This window comes from Heterodontus francisci, unplaced genomic scaffold, assembly GCF_036365525.1.
Source record: "Heterodontus francisci isolate sHetFra1 unplaced genomic scaffold, sHetFra1.hap1 HAP1_SCAFFOLD_761, whole genome shotgun sequence".
Lineage (NCBI taxonomy): Eukaryota > Metazoa > Chordata > Chondrichthyes > Heterodontiformes > Heterodontidae > Heterodontus > Heterodontus francisci.
The window spans coordinates 63906-88113 of record NW_027140274.1 but is presented as its reverse complement, the minus strand read 5'-3'; the positions used below and the strand labels follow the sequence as shown (position 1 = coordinate 88113).

General features: G+C 47.4%; 1 non-coding gene across 1 annotated transcript; it reads right to left on the bottom strand.

Annotated features, from left to right (window-relative positions):
- Positions 1-21729: 21729 nt before the first annotated feature.
- trnar-ucu (transfer RNA arginine (anticodon UCU)) lies at positions 21730-21820 on the bottom strand. Its single transcript is given in 2 exon segments — positions 21730-21765; positions 21784-21820. It is a non-coding gene; the product is annotated as a tRNA-Arg (tRNA).
- Positions 21821-24208: the final 2388 nt, after the last annotated feature.

Here is a 24208-nt window from a genome sequence, read left to right as displayed (position 1 = left end):
GCAAATATATCGCTGTTCATGCACTGATGCTGGGTCAAAATTCTGGATCTCCCTTCCTAACAGCACTGTGGGTGTACCTACACCACATGGAGTGCAGCAATTCAAGAAGGGAGCTCACCGCCACCTTGTCAAGGACAATTAGGGATGGGTAACAAATTCTGGCCTTGCCAGTGTCGCTCACATCCCATGAAAGAATATGCCTCATTTTATACTCAATTGTCCTCTGAATGCAGCCCAACCCTCTATTTGCTCCAACTATCACTTCACAGCATTGCTGCTGTAACTTTAGAGATCTGTGCACTAGAACATCCAGATCTCTGCTCAAAATTATTTTCTTTCTCCACCTGCTTTAATGTTTTTCCCTGAAGGGTGTATGAATGTTGAGCATTCGCCCTGTCCACATGAATAACACTTCACTTACCCAAATTAAACATCATTTACCAGTCATGAACCCAATCTCCCAACACATTAAGATCAGCCTGAAACAGTCGAGTATCGTCTGCAGTCTAAACACTCGCACAGATCTTCAAATCATCTGTAAATTTACAGATGGTGCCCCCTACACCTACATCCAGATCATTAATAAAAATAGTAAAGAGCAACAGTCCCAACACCGATCCCTGTGGGACACCACTGGTAACTGGTCTCCAAACAGATCCAGATCCATCTGGAACTACTTTCTGCCTACGTCTGCCAGTCAGTTCCCAATCCAGATCAATATATTACCACTGATACCAGGGCCTTTAATCTTATCGAGAAGCCTCTTGTGTGGAACCTTATCAAAATCTTTTGGCTGAGATCTGCTAATTGAACACAGGCCGGGGATGAGGCCTAGGCCTGTCCTGCTTTGTGTGTGGGTCTCAGGACCACACAAGGTGAGATCAGCTCACTGAGCACAGGCCCATCCTGCTCTATATGGTGCTCAGTACCTCACCAAATGAGAATAACTAACACACCACAGGCCATGGAGCCTCGGCCCATCCTTCCCTGATTGCGGTTCAGTGCCAACCAGGTCAGATCAGCTAATTCAGCACAGGCCGGAGATGGAAGCTGGATCTTTCCTGCTCTGGGGACTCCGTACCATACCAGGTGCGATGAAGTAAAATACCACAGGCCGGGGATGGAGCCTGTGATTTCCCTGTTCTGTGTGGGGCTCTGTACAACAACGTGTGAGAAGAACTATCATCCCTCAGGCTGAGGAAGGAGCCTGGGCCCAGTCTGTTCTGTGTGGCTCCTACCACACTGAGTGGGATCAGTTAACACAACACAGGCCATGACTACAACGAGGCCCTTTCCTGCTCCGTGTGGCTCAGCATCACACCAGGTGGCATCAGCTAACACAGCACAGGCTGGGGCTGGGGCTGGAGCCTGTGCTCGCCCTGCTCTGTGGGCTCAGTAACAACACGTAAGATGAACTTTTTTCAAAAGACATCAGTGTATTTATCTCTGTCCAACACTCTGAGGCAGCTTTCTGTGTTTATAAAGAGTGTAATTTATTGACTGGTCTCTTGGATCAAACAGGGTAACAGACAGAGGTCTGTGTGCAGAGGGTTTGGAGGTGAGCTCTGATTCCTAACCCTTTCTGGATTGTGAGGAATAAAGAATGAATGAGAGAGAGGGAATGTGGGAGAAGGGATGATGGAAGAATTTGTCCGTGAACCTGATTAAAAGTGGCTCAAACGCAAGATAATATTAAGATATCAAGAGCAGAACATTAACATAATCTGAGTTCCGCGATCTGGTCGGGTCCCATTCCCCTGAAGTGAGGAATGAACGGGTGGGGAAATTCCACCTGGAGTTATATTTGTCTCCAATGAAGATGAGTTCACAGTGAGGCTGGAATAGCTCAGTTGGGAGAACACTAGATTGAAGAACCAAGATACAATCCCTGGTTTCATCAGTTTTAATTTGGTGTCTCCTTCATTTTAAGTAGAGAGAATCAGAGGGGAGATTTTCCACTCTTGACCCCATGGGCTGAATTTTAAACTAACGGTGCGGCTCTCGGCAGAGGCACCGGAAGTGGGTGTCGTCACCACACGAGTGAAATGAGGCCGACCGACCCCGATCACGGAGCAGCCAACCAATTAATGAAGGGAGGGGTGGGGCCCATGTAAACAAGGACCAGAGGTAGGGAACGAGGCACCAATGGCACCGACATCTGACACAACGGCTGGTGCTGGCACCATATTGAAAGGGCTGCCAGACCTGCATTCACTGCTGCCTGGTTTAAAGGAGTGTCTTCCTGAGAGCCCTCTGCTGCCCCAGGTCCCGTTCTGCTGCCTCTGCTGCCCCAGGACCCATTCTGCTGCCTCTGCTGTCCCAGAACCCGTTCTGCTGCCTCTGCTGTCCCAGAACCCGTTCTGCTTCCTCTGCTGCCCCAGGTCCCGTTCTGCTGTCCCAGGACCAGTTCTGCTGCCCCAAGACCCGTTCTGCTGCCTCTGATGCCCCAGGACCCGTTCTGCTGCCCCAGGACCCGTTCTGCTGCCTCTGCTGCTCCAGGACTCATTCTGCTGCCCCAGGACCCGTTCTGCTGCCTCTGATGCCCCAGGACCCGTTCTGCCGCCCCAGGACCCGTTCTGCTGCCTCTGCTGCTCCAGGACCCGTTCTGCTGCCTCTGCTGCCCCAGGACCTGTTCTGCTGCCTCTGATGCCCCAGGACCCGTTCTGCTGCCCCAGGACCCGTTCTGCTGCCTCTGCTGCTCCAGGACCCGTTCTGCTGCCCCAGGACCCGTTCTGCTGCCTCTGCCGCCCCAGGACCCGTTCTGCTGCCTCTGCTGCTCCAGGACCCATTCTGCTGCATCTGCTGCCCCAGGACCTGTTCTGCTGCCTCCGCTGCCCCAGGACCTGTTCTGCTGCATCTGCTGCCCCAGGACCTGTTCTGCTGCCTCTGCTGCCCCAGGACCCGTTCTGCTGCATCTGCTGCCCCAGGACCAGTTCTGCTGCATCTGCTGCCCCAGGACCTGTTCTGCTGCCTCTGCTGCCCCAGACCAGTTCTGCTGCATCTGCTGCCCCAGGACCTGTTCAGCTGCCTCCGTTGCCCCAGGACCTGTTCTGCTGCATCTGCTGCCCCAGGACCTGTTCTGCTGCCTCTGCTGCCCCAGGACCTGTTCTGCTGCATCTGCTGCCCCAGGACCTGTTCTGCTGCATCTGCTGCCCCAGGACCTGTTCTGCTGCCTCCGTTGCCCCAGGACCTGTTCTGCTGCCTCTGCTGCCCCAGGACCCGTTCTGCTGCCTCCGTTGCCCCAGGACCTGTTCTGCTGCCTCTGCTGCCCCAGGACCAGTTCTGCTGCATCTACTGCCCCAGGACCTGTTCTGCTGCCTCTGCTGCCCCAGGACCTGTTCTGCTGCATCTGCTGCCCCAGGACCTGTTCTGCTGCCTCCGTTGCCCCAGGACCTGTTCTGCTGCCTCTGCTGCCCCAGGACCTGTTCTGCTGCCTCTGCTGCCCAGGACCCGTTTTGCTGTCACTGATGCCCCAGGACCCGTTCTGCTGTCACTGATGCCCCAGGACCCGTTCTGCTGTCTCTGCTGCCTGATAGGTAAGGAGCTGAATGCGAGCCTGCAGTGACCATGGTCCAATGGTTTGGCGATGCCATCCTGCAGGTTTGCCTCCAGGTGACAACAGATAGGTGGAAGATCCTCTTCCCCAGGGATGGGAGGTGGACACCTGTCCACCTGACCAAGCAAAGCTGCTTTGAGATAGTAGGTGAAGTCAGCAGCCGTGGGGTCACCCCCAAGACATGGATCCAGTGCACGAAGTGGGTCAATGACCGGATCCGGGCTGCTCAGGCGCAAACTCAAAACACTTTGGACCCTTTGGACATTGTGCATGGCAGAGTGAGAGGGAGTGTTTGGTGGAAAGGGAGTGACCACCCAGTCATGTGTATTGGGGAAGGGCAGCAGGACATGCTGCCTGAGGCTTGGCTGCATCTCGGTGGGAGGTGCACATCAGTCATTGTATAAACTCACACAGTCCCTCGAGAGGGGCCACATGCAGGAGGAATATGTGTGTCCACATCATGGACTGCTGGACTATCACCATCAGAGATATTGGGCTTGTCCCCGCTGGGAGACTAACTTTGTTGATCATAGTGGCTGCAGGAGAAGACAGCCCACAATCGGAAAGAGCATGTCAAGACTGGCAGTGGATGCCTAATCTCCATGTCCTCATCCCGATGGAGGAGGAGGCCATGGAACAGGCCGGGCAGCAAAGCAGCTGCTCCATAGCTGATGGAGAGGCAGGGACACCTACCTAAGAGAGTGAGTGAACATCTCCTGGGGCACAAGGGAGCATCCGCTGCAAAGGAGCCATACTGCTCATCTGTTCACCACTGCATCAATGGAGCTGCACAGTAGGGGTGGTTGGAATGTCACGATGGGCAGACCCTAACCCTTCAATGTCCCTCTTTTCACATGCAGGCTAGGATGAACGACAAGAGCGAAGAGCTGGAGAGACTGTGGGACAGCCAGACACCTCTGAGGAGGAGGAGGGAGCCTCAGATGGTGCACCATCACCTCATTCCCCTGCACCCTCCAGCAGCACAGAAACCCTCACTCGGTGGGTATCCACTTGCTGTTAGATTTGGGCACACAAGCTGGTGAGCACGTCACAGACAGGCCCGGGCAGCTGACGGAGGCTGTGACAGCCGAGGCCACTGGCAGTTGGAAGTCTGTGGGAGGCCAGGCCCATGCTGAGTCCCAGGCTGATGACGTGCCTCTGGTGTCACCAGCAACACGGGAAATACTGCAGCTGCAGCAAGAGGTCAGGCAACATCTGGCAGAGTTGCCAGAGGTTATGTGTACCCAAGTTCGGATGATGGAGGAGTCCATCCAGGCCTTGCATGCTGCACTGTCTCTGATGGGGGTGTGTCTGGCTTCCTTCCTTGAGAGATTCGTGACTCTGATGGAGAGCCAGATCCAGCCGACCAATCAGTGGCTGCCGGAGATGCGCGCAGACTTGCACTCCATCGCTTTGTCCATGAGATCCATCCAGCGGTGACAAGGTGAGAGGGGGGACGAGGCACCTGAACTCTTCACCAGGTCCACATCCCTCTCAGGTCAGCAGCGAGGTACAAGTGTGTCTTATAAGGGGGAGGAGCAGCTGGCTGCTACATCTGGGGTCACCTCTCAGGGTGCTCCTGGTGTGGACAGTAGCTCCAAAGCCCCTCTGCCAGTGACACAAGTGATGCAAGAGCCTGCCTCCATCATCCTCGATGACAGTGGGGGGTCCCTGTACCTGTGCAGGAGGCCCTCAGTGTGCCGGGGCCCTCCAGGCCTCAGGCAGCAAGAGGACGGCCAGCAATGTCATCCCAAGCCATGGGGCAGCAAGGTCAGCAGCCTGTCTCCATCTCAGCTGACAGAGCAGGGGGAGCACCACGTAGGAGCACCCGGAAAAGATTTAAGAAGAGCACCTAGATTCACTGAGGGGTTCACGGGTAAATGTACATTCCAGATGGATAGGGTTGTGTTTGGTGTCACACGGAATAAAGAAATGATGTTCTCTCACTATGTCTCCTTCTTATTGTTGATACCCTTTGGGACTTCATTTAAACCCTTCCTCCCAAGGGGCTGGAAGTGAGGGACCAAGTCCTGAGTTTACAAAGCTTCGGCCTTGTCACTGTGCGATGTGTACCTGGACGCTGCAGAACAGAAGGAAGGAGGTGACAACAGGGCTGCTTAAAGCTAAGACTTTATTGCTGTGGTTCCAGAAGGTGGTAAGGCTCAAAGGAAACTTGAATGTATAAGGGTGTCTCATGTCTCCCTTGTGTGTATCTCATGGCCCCTTTCCTACTGTGCCTGAGGTTCTTCATCTGGCACTGCTTGGGCAGCATCCTCCTCCACATCCTCATCATCAGAGGAGACATCACACTCCACGATATCCTCACTAGTCAACACCTCACCCCTCTGTAATGCCAGATTGTGCTGTGCACAGCAAACCACCACGATATGCGAGACCCTCGCCGGGACATACTGAAGGGCTCCACTGGATCGATCTAGGCACCTGAATCTCATCTTCAGGAGACCAATGGCCTCCTTGACGGTCGCTCGGGTTGACCCGCAGCAGGTGTTGTACCTCTCCTCTGCATCCGTGCGTGGGTTCCTCACAGACGTCAGTAGTCATGTCCTCAGTGGGTAGCCCTTGTCTCCAAGGGTCCATCTCTGAAAGCGGATGGGGCCGCGAAAAGGTTCTGGCACCTGGGAGTGCCTTGGTATGCAGGCGTTGTGGCTGCTTCCCGGGATTTGTGCACACACCTGTGGGATCCATTTGCAGTGGTCGCAGACCAATTGCACACTGAACAAGTGGAAGCCCTTCCTGTTGAAGGCTGCTGGCTGGTCTGCAGGAGCCTTGATGGTCACATGGGTGCAGTCAATGACACCCTACACCTGGTGGAATCCAGCGATGGCCCCGAGTCCTATAGCTCTCTCAGCTTGACTGTTTGGATCAATGTGCACATAGTCACCGGCCCTCCTGAAGAGGACATTGGTGACCTCCTTGATGCACTGATTCACTACAGACTGTGAGATTCCACACATATCTCCAGTGGATCCCCGCAATGATCTGGTGGTGAAGAAGTTCAGTGGCACGGTGACCTTCAGTGACACTGGCATCAGGTGCCCACCAAGTCGCATGGGGCACAGCTGCATCATGGGAGAGAGATCAGTGACGACCTCCGTGGAGAGGTGCAGTCTGCGGAGACACTGTCACTCGGACATCTGCAGGTAGTTGAACCTCGGCTGACGTGTTCCTCTGCCTCCTTCTCCAGCCTCCTGTTCGAGGCTGGCCTTCCTGTGGGCCCCCAAGCTGCTGTGGTGCCCCTGCTGGTGCCTGCGCCTCCCTCCCTTCCTCTCTACTCCTCCTCCTCCTCCTCAATGGGAGCCTCGAATCCAATGAGAGCCTCGAATGAAGCCCATGACAGGTTGCCCCTCCCTGAGTGCAAGGCCTTCACAGTAAACAACACCCAGCCACCTTTACCTCACTTGTCACCCTCAATGAAGTGGCACTGCCCCAATGGCACCCTTGTGTTGTTCCCTCTGCAGAGCTGGCACATTGGCCCCCACTCCTGACAGTGTTTCCCGATGCCCTTTCCCCCTCCACCCTTGCTGCCAAGTTTTGCTGCCTCACCCGATAGCTTCCCAGTGAAGACAACACTCAGCTCCCACCTCCCAGTCACCTCCTTTAACCAGGCGAGGCTCTGAAGCCCCGTGGTTCCCGTGTGCTATTAGTTCAATTGGATCCAGTGAATAAAATTGCTGACAATTGGACTCATAAATACTTTAAATGCCTTCTTGCCATGTGGATGTGCGAAGTCTGCCCTCCATGTCAGCCGCCGACAGAAAAATCCGGTCCAACGTCTTCCATCCCTATTTTACACACCCCCCTCCCCCTCCCCGGCCTCCATTCCCGTCTCCAACGGTCCCTTAAAATGCTGGCGCATGCCTCTAAGACTAATGGGAGTGAAACCAGATCTGCTCCTTAGACTGAACAGGGAGAGCTGCTCTCTCTCTGTTTAAAGTGAATGAATCTGCTCTTTACCTTGTCTTACTGGAACGTTCACTGTCTGGAGATGTCTGTTTGAAAATGTTTTCCTGTTATATTAATGGAGCAGAGGAGCAGATGTGAGGTACTGTTGAACAGAGAGGTTTGGAAGTGGGTGAAGGGGTGGAGTGACGGTGTGCGTGAGAGGCGCAGTGAGTTGGCCATTCTCAATAGAGTGTCAGGAATGAAGGTCAGAGGAACAGACCAGGCAGGAAACACAGAAAGAGCGAGGAGAAGCTGGTGTGAAAAACAGAGATTAAACAACAGGCTTGTTCATTTGGTTTGGGTCTGGTGTTTAGAATACCCGGAATCTGGGTTCACTTCCCTTCCAACTCAGCGAATTGTATCAACATTATGTTCATAAAACCATAGAACGATACCCAAAGAAGGAGACCATTTGGTCCATTGTGTCAGTGCTGTCTCCTGTAATCTGTACATTTTTCCTTCCAGTATTTATCCCTATCGCTTTTCAAAGTTACTACTGAATCTGCTTTCAAGTCCTGATCAAACAGTGCATTCCAGATCACAACACATCACTGTATAAAAAATCATTCCTCATTTCGCCTCTGGTCCTTTCTCAATCACCTGATAAATACATCCTCTGGTTACTGACCCTTTTGCCACTGGAAACAATTTCTCCTTATTTAACTTATTGAAAAGCTTCTTGATGATGTCACATACTAGACTGCCAGTAAAACTGAAGCCCATGGAATAAAAGGGAGAATGACAGCATGCATATGACGTTTGCAGACTGATAGGAACATAGGAGCAGGAGTAGGCCATTCAGCCCATCGAGCCCACCCTGCCATTCAATATGATGATGACTGCTCGTCCACTTCAATGCCTTTTTCCCACACTATCTCCATCTCCCCTATGTCATTTGTATTTAGAAATCTGTCAATCTCTGCTTTAAACATACTCAATGACTGAACTTCCACAGCCCTCTGAGGTAGAGAATTCCAAAGATTCACAACCCACTGAGTAAAGAAATTTCTCCTCATCGCTGTCCTAAGTGGCTTTCCCCTTACGTTGAAATTGTGTCCCCTGGTTCTAGACTCCTCAACCGGGGGAGACATCTTAGCTTCATCTACCTGTCTATCCCTTTAAATATTTTGTAAGTTTCAATGAGATCACCTCTCATTCTTCAAAACTCTAGAGAATACAGGCCCAGTTTCCCCAATCTCTCTTCATTTGACAGTCCCGCCATCCCGGGAACAAGTCTGGTGAACCTTCGTTGCACTCCCTCGATGGCAATGATATCCTTCCTAATGTAAGGCGAACAAAACTTCACACAGTATTCCAAAGTGCAGTCCAACCAAGGTTATATACAATTGAAGCAAGACTTCACTACTCCTATACTCAAATCGTCTTGTGAGAGAGGCTAACATATCATTCGTCTTCTGAATTGCTTGCTGCACCGGCATGTTAGTTTTCAGTCACTTATTGACAAGGATACCCAGGCCCCTTTGTACATTCACACTCTTACCATTTAACAAATAATCTGCACATCTGTTTCTCCTGCCAAAGTGGATAACCTCACATTTTTACACATTATATTTCATGTGCCACTTTCTTGTCCACTCACTAAGTCTGTCCAAATTCCCTTGAAGCCGCTTTGCATTTTCCTCACAACACACATTCCCACCTAGTTTTGTGTCATCTGCAAACTTTGAAATACTACATTTGGTCCCCACATCCAAATCATGTGAACAGCTGGGTCACAGTGTGGTGGTGAACAGTTGTATTTCTGTCTGGAGGAAGGTTTACAGTGGGTTCCCCATGGTTCCTCATAACTTCAGTTATGTGCAGAGACTGGAAAAGCTGGGGTTGTTCTCCTTGGAGCAGAGCAAGTTCAGAACAACTTTGACAGTTAGAATCAAGGAATCAAATGGTTACAGTACAGAAGGAGACCATTCAGTCCATCATGTCCATGATAGCTCTTTGCAAGAGCAAATCAGCTAATTCCACTCCTCTGCCCTTTCATTGTAGCCCTGCAAATTTTCTCTATTCAGGTGTTTATCCAATTCCCTTTTGAAAGCCACGATTGAATCTGCCTCCAGCACACTCTCAGGCAGTGTATTCCAGATCCGAACCACTCACTCTGTCCCACACCCCTGGTACCATTGCAGAAAATCTTTTCTGTTCATTTCATCCCTCATAAATAATTGAAATGAAATGTTTATTAGGAAATGCACAACATAAAAAGGAGAGAGAAATAAATGCTGAGTAAAATAGAAGTCAATGTTTGAAAGGTAAAAAGAGCAAAAGATGTAACTTTTATTCTGGATGAATGAGAGGAATATATCACACTTTGGGGATTTTGTAAGAGGATTTACTGATAAACCTGGGATTTGAAAGGAAGCTGGTTCATGGTTTACAGAACAAATTCAGCCCCTGGGGTGGAGCCAACAGCTGCACCGTCCAATAACAGACAGGCCGGGGACTCTGTCTCAGGCCTAGTGAGCTCAGTCGATGAAAGCATGAAACTCTGAATCTCAAGTTTTTGAGTTTGAGCCCACGGTGGGTGTTTTCTATTTCCCTTTTCGGCTGATTTTACAGCCGTTATCCAGCTCTGAATTCCTCGGCAGAGAGTTCAAGGAGTGTTTGAAATGAGATTCAACAGCAGTATGAGAAAGTCTCTCCTTGATTCAGGACTCTTACCTCTCTGCAGGATCTCACTGCTGAAGACTGAACTTTATCTCATTTCATTCTCAGCTCAGGGTCAGTGTGGTTCACTGGGACTTCTGGCTGTCACCCACTTCACAATCCATCAGTGCTGAGAAATCAATGGGGAATATTACTCACATGTTGTAATGTTTTATAAATACTTGAATGTATTTCACACTGTGTCTAACAGTGTGAATCTCCCCTGGTATATCAGCTCACCAACACTTCAACAGAACATTCACATAATGTGAGCTCTGAGATCTGTTCAGATCCCTTTCCCAAGACATGGAAAGTGGGATTGGGCTGGATCACTCTTTTTCAGCTGGCACAGACACGATTGCTAAATGGTCTCGTTCTGTGCCATAAATTTTCTCCATTTTCTATGTTCTATGAAGTGAGGTGTGATTGGGAGGGGCAATTCCACCAGGGTTATATTTTCTACCAAAACAATGACACAAGGGATACTTCACTTTTTTATTCATTCATTCATGCGATGTGGGCATCGCTGGCGAGGCCAGCATTTATTGCCCATCCCTAGTTGCCCATGAGAAGGTGGTGGTGAACTGCCTTCTTGAACCGCTGCAGTCCATGTGGGGTAGGTACACCCACAAGCTGTGAGGAAGGGAGTTCCAGGATTTTGACCCAGCGACAGTGAAGGAACGGCGATATAGTTCCAAGTCAGGATGGTGTGTGGCTTTGAGGGGAACTTGCAGATGGTGGTATCCCCTGCATTTGCTGCCCTTGCCCTTCTCGGTGGTAAAGGTCGCTGGGTTTGGAAGGTGCTGTCTAAGGAGTCTTGGTGCATTGCTGCAGTGCATCTTGTAGACGGTACACACTGCTGCCACTGTGTGCCGATGGTGGAGGGAGTGAATGTTTGTAGATGGGGTGCCAATCATGTGGGCTGCTTTTGTCATGGACGGTGTTGAGATTCTTGAGTTGGAATTGCACCCATCCAGGCAAGTGGAGAGTGTTCCATCACACTCTTGACTTGTGCCTTGTGGATGGTGGACAGGCTTTGGGGAGTCAGGAGTCATGGTTGAGTGAGAGGAATATATCACACTTTGGGGCTTTTGTAAGAGGATTTATTGATAAATCTGGGATTTGAGAGGAAGCTGCTTCATGGTTTACAGAACAAATTCAGCCCCTGGGGTGGAGCCAACAGCTGCACTGTAATTACTCGCCTCAGGATTCCAAGCCTCTGACCTGCTCTTGTAGTCACGTTATTTGTATGGCTACCCATGGTAACCTCCATGATGTTGATAGTGGGGGATTCAGTGATTGTAATGCTATTGAATGTCAAGGGGAGATAGTTAGATTCTCTCTTGTTGCAGATGGTCATTGCCTGGCACTTGTGTGGTGCGAATGTTACTTGCCACTTATCATCCCAAGGCTGTGAGACTGCAATAGCTCAGCTGGGAGTGTGTTAGACTGAAGATCCCTGGTTCAATCTGGGGTTTTGGCAGTTCTCCTTTATTCTGCATCGCCCTTTGGTTTTGACTCTTGAGCTGCACAATTTACACTGAAATTATTTCCCCAACTCTGAAGGTTGGATTGGAATAGAGAGATATCAAGAATGGGAAATATTTACATTGTCTGCTTTAGCTTATTCTCTATCTCCTTGTGTCCTTTTCCCCAGTTTTTGAATCTTTCGGGGTCGGGTGAACATTTGATTTGCTGCATTTGTCCCAAACTGAAGCCTTTTCCACATCTCTGGGCGGTCAGACTCATTCTGTCTGTTTTTGCTGCTCGTGACCATTAACGAGAACAGGCCACGAGTTCAATGTTTATCAGCAAACGGAAGATAACTGGAAAGAATTCTGTGTTACTCCAGACCAGTGACAAAGATGCAATGGATGTTATTCAAAATAAATTCCCTCTGACATTTTATGTAATCTTGTTTGCATCTAAAAGTTGGATTTTAAGTGTTACAAAAATGTGTCAAATTAATGACTGACCATGTGACAGCGCACATGGGGATCAAATCCACAGCCTTGTTGTTATCAACACTGCGTCCTAACCAACTGAACTAAGCGGCCTATAGACAGAGCCAGGTATGGGTTTGAGCCGCACGCTGGGCGGTTTGTGTTTTATTTCTCACACTGGGTGACAGAGCGATTGTACAAACAATGGACACATCACATCCCTGAAACATTGTTCTGATATAAAACAGTGTGAAATAAGAACTGAGCATGGAAATGGAACCAGAAATCAGGACTTTAATCTATTGAAGTTTATCTTGAAATTCAACCATTCACAGAACATTCCAATCGATCGAACGCTCTTCTGATATAAAATCCAGGAACTTGAGCTGCTGTAAAACATAACTGAGCCTGACGTGATCTGAACACACAATCTTTTGATCTGCAGTCAGACGCGCTACCATTATGCCACTAGCTCACAAATAAAATAAAGTGTTTCATTCCTGACAGATTTACTTCTTGTTTAGATTCAGTGATTGAAATTAATTCAATCATCATCTGACCTCCACTCTGTGAAGGCCTGCTACCCGACCTGAACCCGAGACCCGCGACCTGTGTCGGGTCCGGGTCATGTCGGGTCGCTCTTCCGGGTCTGGCTTTCGGGCTCAGGTCAGGTCGGGCCAGGTTCGGGTCGGGCTGGGTCCAGTTCGGGCTGTGTCCGGGTCGGAAACACACAGGAAGTATTACATTTTGCTCTGCTGGGAAGTTGAGTTTAGTAAGTGTCAAAAGTTGAAAAGCCAACCTGAGCTGGGAGTCCGGGACATCAAGGAGGGAAACTCTGAGTCTGCTCAGTGAGCAAGTGAGCATCTCAATGATGTCATTGCGCTCATGCTGCAGCTTCCTGTAGATTCGGAATCGGGAGGTAGGTAAAGTGAACATTCCGGTGGTTGGGTAAGGCTCGGGTCGGTTTGGGCGTGGGAATAAATGGAGATACTCGGGCCGGGTCGGGCTCGAGTCCAATGTGGTTCTGTCAGGTTCGGGTCGGGTTTTTTTTCCTGACCTGAGCAGGCCTTCACCGCTCTGTCAGTTCAGTGCCTTATTTAAACTATTACTTGGAGTTCTGTTTTCCAGGGTCTCGGCTGTTTAAGTGTTTCCCAGACCCACTACTCTGATTAATCAGACATTTTGCTGCTAACTGCTGCTGCTACAATTGAAATGTAAAAAAGAATTTCCAGTGACCTGCAACCAATGGACAAATACATTTCAGAAAGATAAAGCTCATTCACCAATCCACAAATGTGTCTTTCTGCTTATATTTATAAACAACTCCTTCTCTCCACTATGAGAACTATACAATCACTACAGTTATTTGAAAGTTAGTATAAGATATTCCAGTTCATCAATTTTAAAACTGCAGCAGGTATTTTCCAGAAAACTTCTCTGTTGGAACCTCAGTCCCATTTAGATTGAAAGTGGACCATTAATTTATTCACTTGTTCATTGTGGACAGGTGTCTGACTTGGAATAAATCTCATTAACTTTCAATGAGGTGGCAGTATTTCTGTGCTCCCATTTTACACAGTCTGTCCTGTTCACGCACCATGTTTTTATTCTCCTCTCCCATTCTCCACAGGATACAGATTGCAAGCATCATCAATCTAGCTGTTGAAAAGCATTGGAAGAATCTGGTCACACAGGGATTGAAACATTCATTTTCTGCCATTTTCCAAGTTGGTTGCTTTAAACACAGTACGATGTGCAATCATCTTGAAAAGAGATTCTCTTCAATATCCAATACAAACTGAATTACAAACCTGACAGACAAACACAGGAGAACAAGTGACTAGTGAACACAAACCTCATGGTGCTCATTTTCAGATTTATTGCAGTCATCCGACAAAACAAGTGAAAGAATATTCCAGTGAAATGATTTGGAAAGTCGGTGTAACTTTTGTTGGTGCCTTTCTTTGCTCTGTTGGTGAAACTTTCTTGCACCTGACTCCTGTTCATGTCTCTGTTTCCTCTATTGAATGAGGAAGGAGGTATTTGATCAGAAATCAACTGGATTGTGTACCGTTGAGAGGGGATTTCTGCACCGTCAGGGCTGGAAACAGGAGTGAGTGAAAGACAATGTGTGGAGTTTGATTTTGTACAGAGGGAGAGCAAATCTAACAGGACTGTGAGATATTGGCCTGGATTTTACAGCCCCAATAGCGGTGAACTCTGAGACTCTCACTGCTGTTGAGGGTCTGAACAGCACTGCAACTGCCGGTACATGCACACACTAACACCAGCATCTGGAAGTTGTGGTGGTGAGAAATGTGCTTAGAAGGAGCCTCTGATCATAATCGCACCAGCCCACTCTTTAAAGTGACAGGGACCTGTAGTTCAGCAATTTGGGCTCATTGCCCACAATGTACCCTGATTTTTACCTGGGTTGGATTAAAGCCGGTACCAACAGGCTCTGGGCCGCTCGGGAAGGACTTTTCTGTTGACACAACAGCTCCACTATTCCAGGAAGACACCGGCAGCAGCAGGGGTCAACTTTCAGAGGGAGCTCAGACATTTTAAATGTTGTATTTTATTTCTTAATTGTCTGTAAGTTTTTATCATGGCCTGATCAGAGTTCTTAAATTTACATCTGACTTTTTATTAACAAGATTGAAGGGTTTTTAAAAGATCTCTAAATATATATGACTTTTTATCAAGATTTACTTGGCTTCTTTGTGAAGACTCTTGAGCAAGATTGAAGTGACTTTTGAAAACTACATCTTATCCTTTAAAATCCTGCTTCCATGTAGATGACATTGGAAGATGACTTCAGAATAGCTTCGACTATCTTTCTAACAGGTACTGCAACAGCTTAAGACCTACTTTTCTGCAAAAGCTGGTGAATTACCTTCCGGGAGCGGAGAGGAGCGGAGCGGAGCAGACCTATATGGACCGATATGAGGAGAACGCCGAGAGCGGAGCCTATAAATCCAATCCGAGGATCGAGGCCCAGTCTCTTACCTTCCAGGAGTGGAATGGAGCTCTACCAGTGTGCTGGAGTTTTGAAAAAAAAGAAGCCAACTGTGACGTCAGAGGAGAGCTGCAAGGTGATTGGTTGGTGAGTCACTGCTGTTAGTGTATTTAAATATCATAAAGAAAAGGGCAAAGTTTTTTAGGTGAAAAAAAAACCTCTGCTGATAAGATGAGTACTACTAAAGTGTTTTTTTTATTCAGTGTAACTTATGAAGGACTTTAGATTGTAGTGGGTAGAACAAGGCCCCGAGTGTCATTAGCATTTTTAAATTAAGGGAGTAACTAATTAATCTAAGGGTAAGTCATGGCAGGAGAACTCAGTCCCGTGATATGCTCCTCCTGCGCTATGTGGGGATTCAGGAACACTCCCAGTCTCCATGACGACCATGTGTGCAGGAAGTGTATCCAGCTGCAGCTACTGGCTACTTGCATTATGGAGCTGGACCTGCGGGTGGTTTCACTGTGGAGCGTCCGCGAAGCTGAGGACGTCATGGATAGCATGTTTAGTGAGGTGGTCGCACCGCTGGTAATGGATGCACAGGCAGAAAAGGGATGGGTGACCACCAGATGGAATATTTGGAGCAGGCAGGTAGTGCAGGAGTCTCCTGTGGCCATCCCCCTCTCAAACAGATACACCACTTTGGTTACTGTTGGGGGGATGACCTCCCAGGGGAAAAGAGCAACAGCGCGGTCCGTGGCACCACGGAGGGCTCTGCCGCACAGCAGGGGAGGAAAAGGGGAGGAAGAGCTATTGTGATAGGGGATTCTATCATAAGGGGTGCAGATAGGCGTTTCTGTGGCCGCAAACGAGACTCCAGGATGGTATGTTGCCTCCCTATTACTAGGGTCAAGGATGTTTCGGAGCAGCTGCCGGAAATTCTGAAAGGGGAGGGTGTGCAGCCAGAGATCGTGGTCCATATTGGTACGAACGACATAGGCAGGAAGAGAGATGAGGTTCTGCAAAGTGAATATAGGGAGTTAGGCAGAAGGTTAAAGAGCAGGACCTCTAGGGTTGTAATCTCAGGATTACTCCCTGTGACACGTGCTAGTGCGGGTAGGAATAGGAGGATTAGGAAAATGAATGCGTTGCTGAAGACTGGCGAAGGCGGGAGGGCTTCAGGTACTTGGATCATTGGGATCTCTTCTGGTGCAGAGGTGACCTGTACAAGAGGGACGGGTTGCATCTGAACTGGAAGGGGACCAATATCCTTGTAGGGAGATTTTATAGTAATACACTGGAGGGTTTAAACTAGTCTTGCAGCGGGGGTGGGACCCAAAGTAGTAGTCTCTCCGATGAGATAGTTGAGGCAAATGGAGAGGTTAAAGCAAGCAAGTCCAGTAGGCAGGCCAGGCAGGGGCAGGACAGGGAGCCTGGAAGGTCTGGTGGGCTAAACTGCATTTACATTAATGCAAGTACAGGTAAGGCAGATGAACTCAGAGCATGGATCGGTACATGGGATTGTGGTATTGTAGCTATTACGGAAACGTGGTTGAGGGATGGGCAGGACTGGCAGCTCAATGTTCCGCGGTACCGATCCTTCCGGCGTGACAGAGGTGGAGGTAAGAGAGGAGGGGGAGTTGCACTATTGATTAGAGAGGACATCATGGCAGTACTTAGAGAGGATATCCCGGGGTGAATGTCCAGTGAGGCCATACTGGTAGAACTTAGAAATAATAAAAGGGTGATCCCTTTGATGGGATTATACTATAGGCCCCCCAATAGTCAGGGGGAAGTGGAGGAGCATATATGTAGGGAAATCACAGATAGGTATAGGAATTCTAGGGTTGTAATAGTAGGTGATTTTAACTTCCCTAATATTGACTGGGACTGCCTTAGTGCAAAGGGATCAGATGGCGAAGAATTTGTTAAGTGAATCCAGGATAGTTTTCTGAAGCAGTACGTGGATGGCCCGACTAGAGAAGGGGCTACACTCGATCTCCTCTTAGGAAATGAGGATGGGCAGGTGGTTGATATGGCAGTTGGGTAGCACTTTGGGACCAGAGACCATAACTCTATTAGCTTCAAGATAGTTATGAAAAAGAATAGGACTGGTCCTCAGGTTGAAGTCCTAAATTGGGGGAAGGCTAATTTCCATGGCATCAGACAGGAACTCTCAAAAGTTGAATGGGAGAGGCTGTTTACAGGTAAAGGGACGTCTGGCAAGTGGGAGGCTTTTAAAAGTGAAATAGGAAGAGTTCAGGGCCAGCATGTTCCTGTTCGATGGAAGGGCAAGGCTGGCAAGTTTAGGGAACCTTGGTTGACAAGGGATATTGAGGGTCTGGTTAGGACAAAGAAGGAGGCATACGTCAGATACAGGCAGCTGGGATCGTGCGAGTCCCTCGAGAAGTATAGGGGATATAGGAGTATACTTAAGAAGGAAATTAGGAGGGCGAAAAGGGGCCATGAGATTTCCCTGGCAGATAAGATAAAGGAGAATCCTAAAAGATTCTGTAAGTGTATTAAGAGTAAAAGGGTAGCTCGGGAGAGAGTAGGTCCCCTTAAGGATCAGTGTGGCAATCTATGTGTGAAGCCACGCGAAATGGGCGAGGTCTTAAATGAATATTTCTCGTCTGTATTTACCGTGGAGAAGGTCATGGAAGCTAGTGAGTTCAAGGGAGGGAACAGCGATATCCTGCAGCATATCAACATTACAAAGGAGGATGTGTTGGAGGTTTTGAAGCGCATTAAGGTGGATAAATCCCCAGGGCCTGATCAGATGTATCCAAGGATGCTATGGGAAGCAAGGGAGGAGATTGCTGGGGCGCTGGCAGAGATTTTTGTATCATCGTTAGCCACGGGTGAGGTACCGGAAGACTGGAGGATAGCTAATTTGTTAATTAATAAATTAAATAACAAACAATGTCGCCTCTTTCTCTTCTAAACTCTGGCGGAGACAAGCCTAGCTTGTCCAATCTTTCCTCGTAAGACAGTCCACCCATTCCATGTATTAGTCTCGTAAACTTTCTCTGTACTACCTCCAATGCATTTACATCCTTCCGCAAATAAGGAGACCAGTACAGTACTCAGTACTGCAGAAGAGGTCTCACCAATGTCCTGTATAGCTGAAGCATAACCTCCCTACTATTGTATTCAATTCCCATGGTGATAAATGATAACATTCTATTAGCTTTCCTAATTACGTGCTGGACCTGCATACTAACCTTTTGCAATTCATGCCCTCGGACACCCAGATCCCTCTGCATCTCAGAGCTCTGCAATCTCTCACCATTTAGATAATATGCTTTTTTATTCTTCCTGCCATAGTGGACAATTTCCGACTTTCCCACATTATACTCCATTTGCCAGGTCTTTGCCCAATTACTTAACTTATCTATATCCCTTTGTAGCCCCCTTATGTCCTCTTCACGACCTACTTTCCTACCTATCTTTGTGATCAGCAAATTTAGCAACAATACCTTCGGTCCCTTCATCTAAGTCATTTATATAAATTGTAAAAAGTTGAGGCCCCAGCACAGATCCCTGTGGCACACCACTCGTTACTTCTTGCCAACCAGAAAATGACCCATTTATGCTGACTCTCTGTTTCCTGTCAGCTTGCCAATCTTCTACCCATGCCAATATGTTACCCCCGACACCATGAGCTTTTATTTTCTGCAATAACCTTTGATATGGCACCTTATCCTTCTGTAAATCGCAATACAATACATCCACTGGTTCCCCTTTATCCACAGCACATGTAACTCCCTCAAAGAACTCCAATAAATTGGTTAAACATGATTTCCCTTTCAAAAAACCATGTTGACTCTGCCTGATTACCTTAATTTTTTCTAAATGCCCTGCTATAACATCCTCTGTAATAGCTCCAAACATTTTCCCTAAGACAAATGTTAAGCTAACTGGCCTGTCGTGTCCTGCTTTCTGTCTCCCTCCCTTTTTGAATAAATGAGTTACATTCACTCTTTTCCAATCTAACGGAACCTTCTCGAATCTAGGGAATTTTGGAATATTAAAACAAGCGCATCAACTATTTCACTAGCCAATTCAGGACCTGGCGACTTGTCAACCCACAGCTCCAACAATTTGTTTAGTACCACTTCCCTGGTGATTGTAATTTTCTTGAGTTCCTCCATCCCTTCAATTTGCTGATATACGGCTAATACTGGGATGTTATTTGTATACTCAATAGTGAAGACCGATGCAAAGTATCTGTTCAATTCATCTGCCATCTCTTAATTATCCATTAGTAATTCCCCAGACACACTTTCTATAGGACCAACAGTCGCTTTGTTAACTCTTTTCTTTTTAAAATATCTATCGAAACTCTTACTAGTTGTCTTGAAATTCCTTGCGAGCTTTCTCTCATACTCTAATTTTACCTTCCTTATCAATCTTTTAGTCATTCTTTGCTGTTTTTTATATTCTGTCCAATCTTCTGACCTGCCTCCCACCTTTGCACAATTATAGGCTTTTTCTTTAAGTTTGATAGTATCTTTAACTGTTTTCGTGAACCATGGATGGTGAGTCCCACCTTTGGAACTTTTCTTTCTCGTTGAAATGTATCTATTCTGTGTATTCTGAAATATCCCCTTAAATGTCTGCCACTGCATCTCTATTGACTTATCCCTTAACCTAATTTGCCAGTTCACTTTAGCTAGCTCTGCTTTCATGACCTTATAATTGCCCTTATTTACATTTAAAATACTAGTCTGGGACCCACTCTCCTCTCCCTCAAACTGAATGTAAAATTCAATCATATTATAATCGCTACTACCTAGGGGCACCTTAACTATGAGGTCTTTAATTAATCCTATCTCGTTGCACAATGCCAGGTCTAGTATAGCCTGCTCTCTGGTTGGCTCCAGAATGTATTGTTCCAAGAAATTATCCCCAAAACATTCTATGTACTCCTCATCTAGGCTACCTCTGCCCATCTGAATTTTCCAATCTATATGTAGATTAAAATCCCCCATAATTATCACAGTACCTTTCTGACAAGCTGCCATTATTTCTTCCTTTATATCCCATCCGACAGTGTGGTTAATGTTAGGTGGCCTGCACACCACTCCCACAAGTGACTTCTTGCCTTTATGATTTCTCATTTGTACCCAAACTGCTTCTGCATCCTGATCTCCAGAAATCAGGTCATCCCTCTCTATTACGCTAATACCATCATTAATTAACAGAGCTACCCCGCCACCTTTTCCTAGCTTCCTGTCCTTCCGAAAAGCCATGTCACCTCCAATATTCACATCCCAATCTATGTCGCCCTGCAGCCATGTCTCTGTAATGACTATCAGATCGTACTTATTTATTCTATTTGTGCTCCCAGTTCATCTGTTTTGTTTCAAATGCTCCATGCATTCAGACACAGAGCATTTAGTTTTGTCCTTTTATTATTTTTGTCACCTCTAGCCTTATCTGTCGATTTACTCTTAGATTTGTACATTCTGTCCCTTCCTGTCACAGTCTGTTTATCATTTCCCATATTTATACCTTTCTCTCTTGCCTTGTCTCTCCTCCTTGATTCACCATATCTTCCCAAATTTGATCCATTGCCCCCACTATTCAGTTTAAAACCGTCTCTACTTCCCTCGTTATGTGGCTCGCTAGAACACCGGCACCAGCACGGTTCAGGTGTAGACCGTCCCAACAGTACAGCCACCTCTTTCCCCAGTACTGGTGCCAATGCCCCACGAACCAGAACCCACTACTACCACACCAGTCTTTCAGCCGCACATTACTTTCTCTAATCTTATTTGTCCTATGCCAATTTGCACATGGCTCAGGTAATAATCCAGAGATGATTAACTTTGAGGTTCTGCTTCTTAATTTGGTGCCGAGTTCCTCATACTGACTTTGCAGAACCTCTATCCTTGTCCTGCCTATGTCGTTGGTACCGACATGGACCACGACGACTGGATCCTCCCCCTCCCATTGTATGTTTCGCTCCAGCCCTGAGCAGATGTCCTGAATCCTGGCACCGGCAGGCAACACAGCCGTCTGGACTCTTGCTTTTGCTGCAGAGAACAGAGTCAATCCACCTTACTATACTGTCCCCTACAACCACTACATTCCTTTTTTCTCCCTCTTTGAGCCGCAAACACTTACTGCAGACGTGTTTGCCCTGGATCACACTGGCATCCAGGAACTCCCACATGCTGCAGCTGTGACACATCACCTGTCCTGTCATCCTGAACGTGTTTCAATTAACTACTTAAATATTTTATTCAATTATTCATTTTATTGCATATTTTATTAAACTTACCACTAGTTTGTTTACTATTTTAAACGTTAGGACTAAAATGGATCTTAATCACTTACCAGATGCGCATCAAGCAGGTCGGTTCTTCCAAACCAATCAACTACCTGCTTGCCTGTGATGTCACAGCTTACCAGATCCTCACCAAACAGCTCCTTCCACTGCACCGAAGAAAGAACCAAACCCTGTATCCTCACCCCAGCGGCTCTCTGTTTCCCTGCTCTCACTCTCCATTGTGCCGTCACTCCTCGATTTTTTTCCCCTGCTCTGCTCCTCTCTCTCTCGCTCTGTCTCCGAGTCTGTGCTTTTGGCGCATTTCTTCATTTGTTGTTCCGTTGTGCTCCTCTGTTTCTGGTCCAAAATCTGACTCTGGTGGGACTTGAAACCACAACCTTTGAATATCGTCTTCATCATTATTTAGAAGTCCAACACGCTATCCATTGCGCCACAGAGCCTCACACATTTTTATTGACCTCACTAAGGCCTTTGATCTTGTCAGCAGAGACGGCCTCTTCAAACTGCAATGGAACATACGCTGCCCTCCTGACCTCTTGGGCATCATCTCTTCTTTCCACGAGAACATGCATAGTTCCATCAGTTACAATGCAGCAACATCAGACGCTTTCAAGATCAGCAGTGGGGTAAAGCAGGGCTGCGCGCTGGCGCCAACTCTCTTAGGAACAGAGGAACATAGGAGTAAGCTATTCAGCCCGTCGAGCCTGCTCTGTCATTCAATTCGATCATGGCTGATCACCTACCTCAAAGCCCCTTTCCCATGCTATCCCCATATCCCTTGATGTCATGAGTATCAAGATTTCTATCAATTTCTGTCTTCAACATGATTGAGCTGCCACAGCCCTCTGGGGCACAGTATTCCAATGATTCACCACCGTCTGAGTGAAGAAATTCCACCCATCTCAGTTTTAAATGGCCTACTCCTTATTCTGAGAGGATCTCCTTTAGTTTTAGACTCACCAACCAGGGCAAACATCCTGTCTACATCCACACTGTCGCACCCTGTATGAATTTTGTCAGTTTCAATCAGATCACCTCTCATTCTTCGAAACTTTAAGGAATACAGGCCCAGTTTCCTCATAAGACAACCCCACCATCCCAGGGATTAGTCTGGTGACATAAAAACAAGAAATGCTGGAACCACTCAGCAGGTCTGGCAGCATCTGTGAAAAGAGAAGCAGAGTTAACGTTTCAGGTCAGTGTCCCATCTTCGGAACTGACATATATTAGAAAAGTCACAGGTTATAAGCAAGTGAGGTGGGGGTGGGGCAAGAGATAACAAAGGAGAAGGTGTAGATTGGACAAGGCCACATAGCTGACCAAAAGGTCATGCAGCAAAGGCAAACAATATGTTAATGGTGTGTTGAAAGACAAAGCATTAGTACAGATTAGGTATTAATGGACTGAATATTGAACAGCAGGAAGTACAAACCTGAAAAAAAACAGTAGGTAAGCAAACTGAACAAACTGAGATGAAATGAAATAAATGCAAAAAAAAGATTAGTCTGTTGACCCTCTGTTTCACCCCCTCTATGGCAAGTGTATCCTTCATAAGATGAGGAGACTAAACTGTACACAATACTCCAGTGCGGATTCACCAAGGCTCTATACAATTGCAGCAAGACATCTTTACTCCTGTACTCATGACCCCTCGTGTGGGTACAACATACCATTTGCCTTCCTAATTGATTGCTGCACCTGCACAAGAGCTTTTAGTGTCTCAGGAACAAGGACACCCTTGGTTGGTCATCGACACTTCCCAACCTCTCACCATTTAAGAAATACTCTGTCTTTCTGTTTATTCTACCAAAGTGAATAGCTTCACACTTATTCACAAAATATTCCATGTTCTTGCCCATTCACTTAGCCTCTCCAGGTCCCCTGGAAGCCTCTCTGCATCCTCCTCACAACTCATACTTCACCGAGCTTTGTGTCATCTGCAAACTTAGAAATATTACATTTAATTCCCACATCCAAATCATTTATATAGGTTGTTAACAGCTCTGGCTCCAACACTGATCCTTGCAGTACCCCAATAGTAACAGCCTGCCATCCTGAGAAGGACCCGTTATTCCTGCTCTCTGTTTTCGGTCTGTTAACCAGTTCTCAATCCATATCAGTATATTATCCCCAAGCCTATGTGCTCTAAATTTGTTTACTCACCTCCTGTGTGGGACCTTACCAAAGGAAAATACAAATACCACACATCCACTGGTTCTCCTTTATCTGTTCTATAGGTAACATCCTCAAAAATCTCAACAGGTTTTTCAAACCTGTTTTCCTTTTCATAAATCTATGTTGACTCTGCCCAATCATGTCATCATTTTCGAACTGTCTAGTTATCACATCCTTTATAATTGGCATATTCTTCTCCATGCTGCTATTGTACACTTTCAATGACTCAGATGGGGGTGTTCACCTGCACATCAGAGCTGACGACAAGCTGTTCAACTTGGCAAGACTGTGCGCCAAGACCAAAGTGGGTAAATTCCTAGTCTGTGAGTTGCTATTTGCTGATGATGCTGTGCTGACGTCCCATAATGAAGTTCAGTCACAGCAGCTTGTAAATCGGTTCTCCCTGGCCTGCAAAGAATTTGGACTGACAATCAGCATCAGGAAGATGAAAGTTACGGGCCAGGACGTAGAGACTCCACTTTCCATCAACATCGACAACCTCACTTTGGAGGTTGTCAACAGCTTCACATACCTTCCATCAACAATCACCAGCAATCTGGCCCTTGATGCTGAAATCAGCACCAGGATTGCCAATGCTGCAGCTGTCATGTCAAAGTTGAGAAGACAAGTGTGAACCGACAGCAAACTGACCG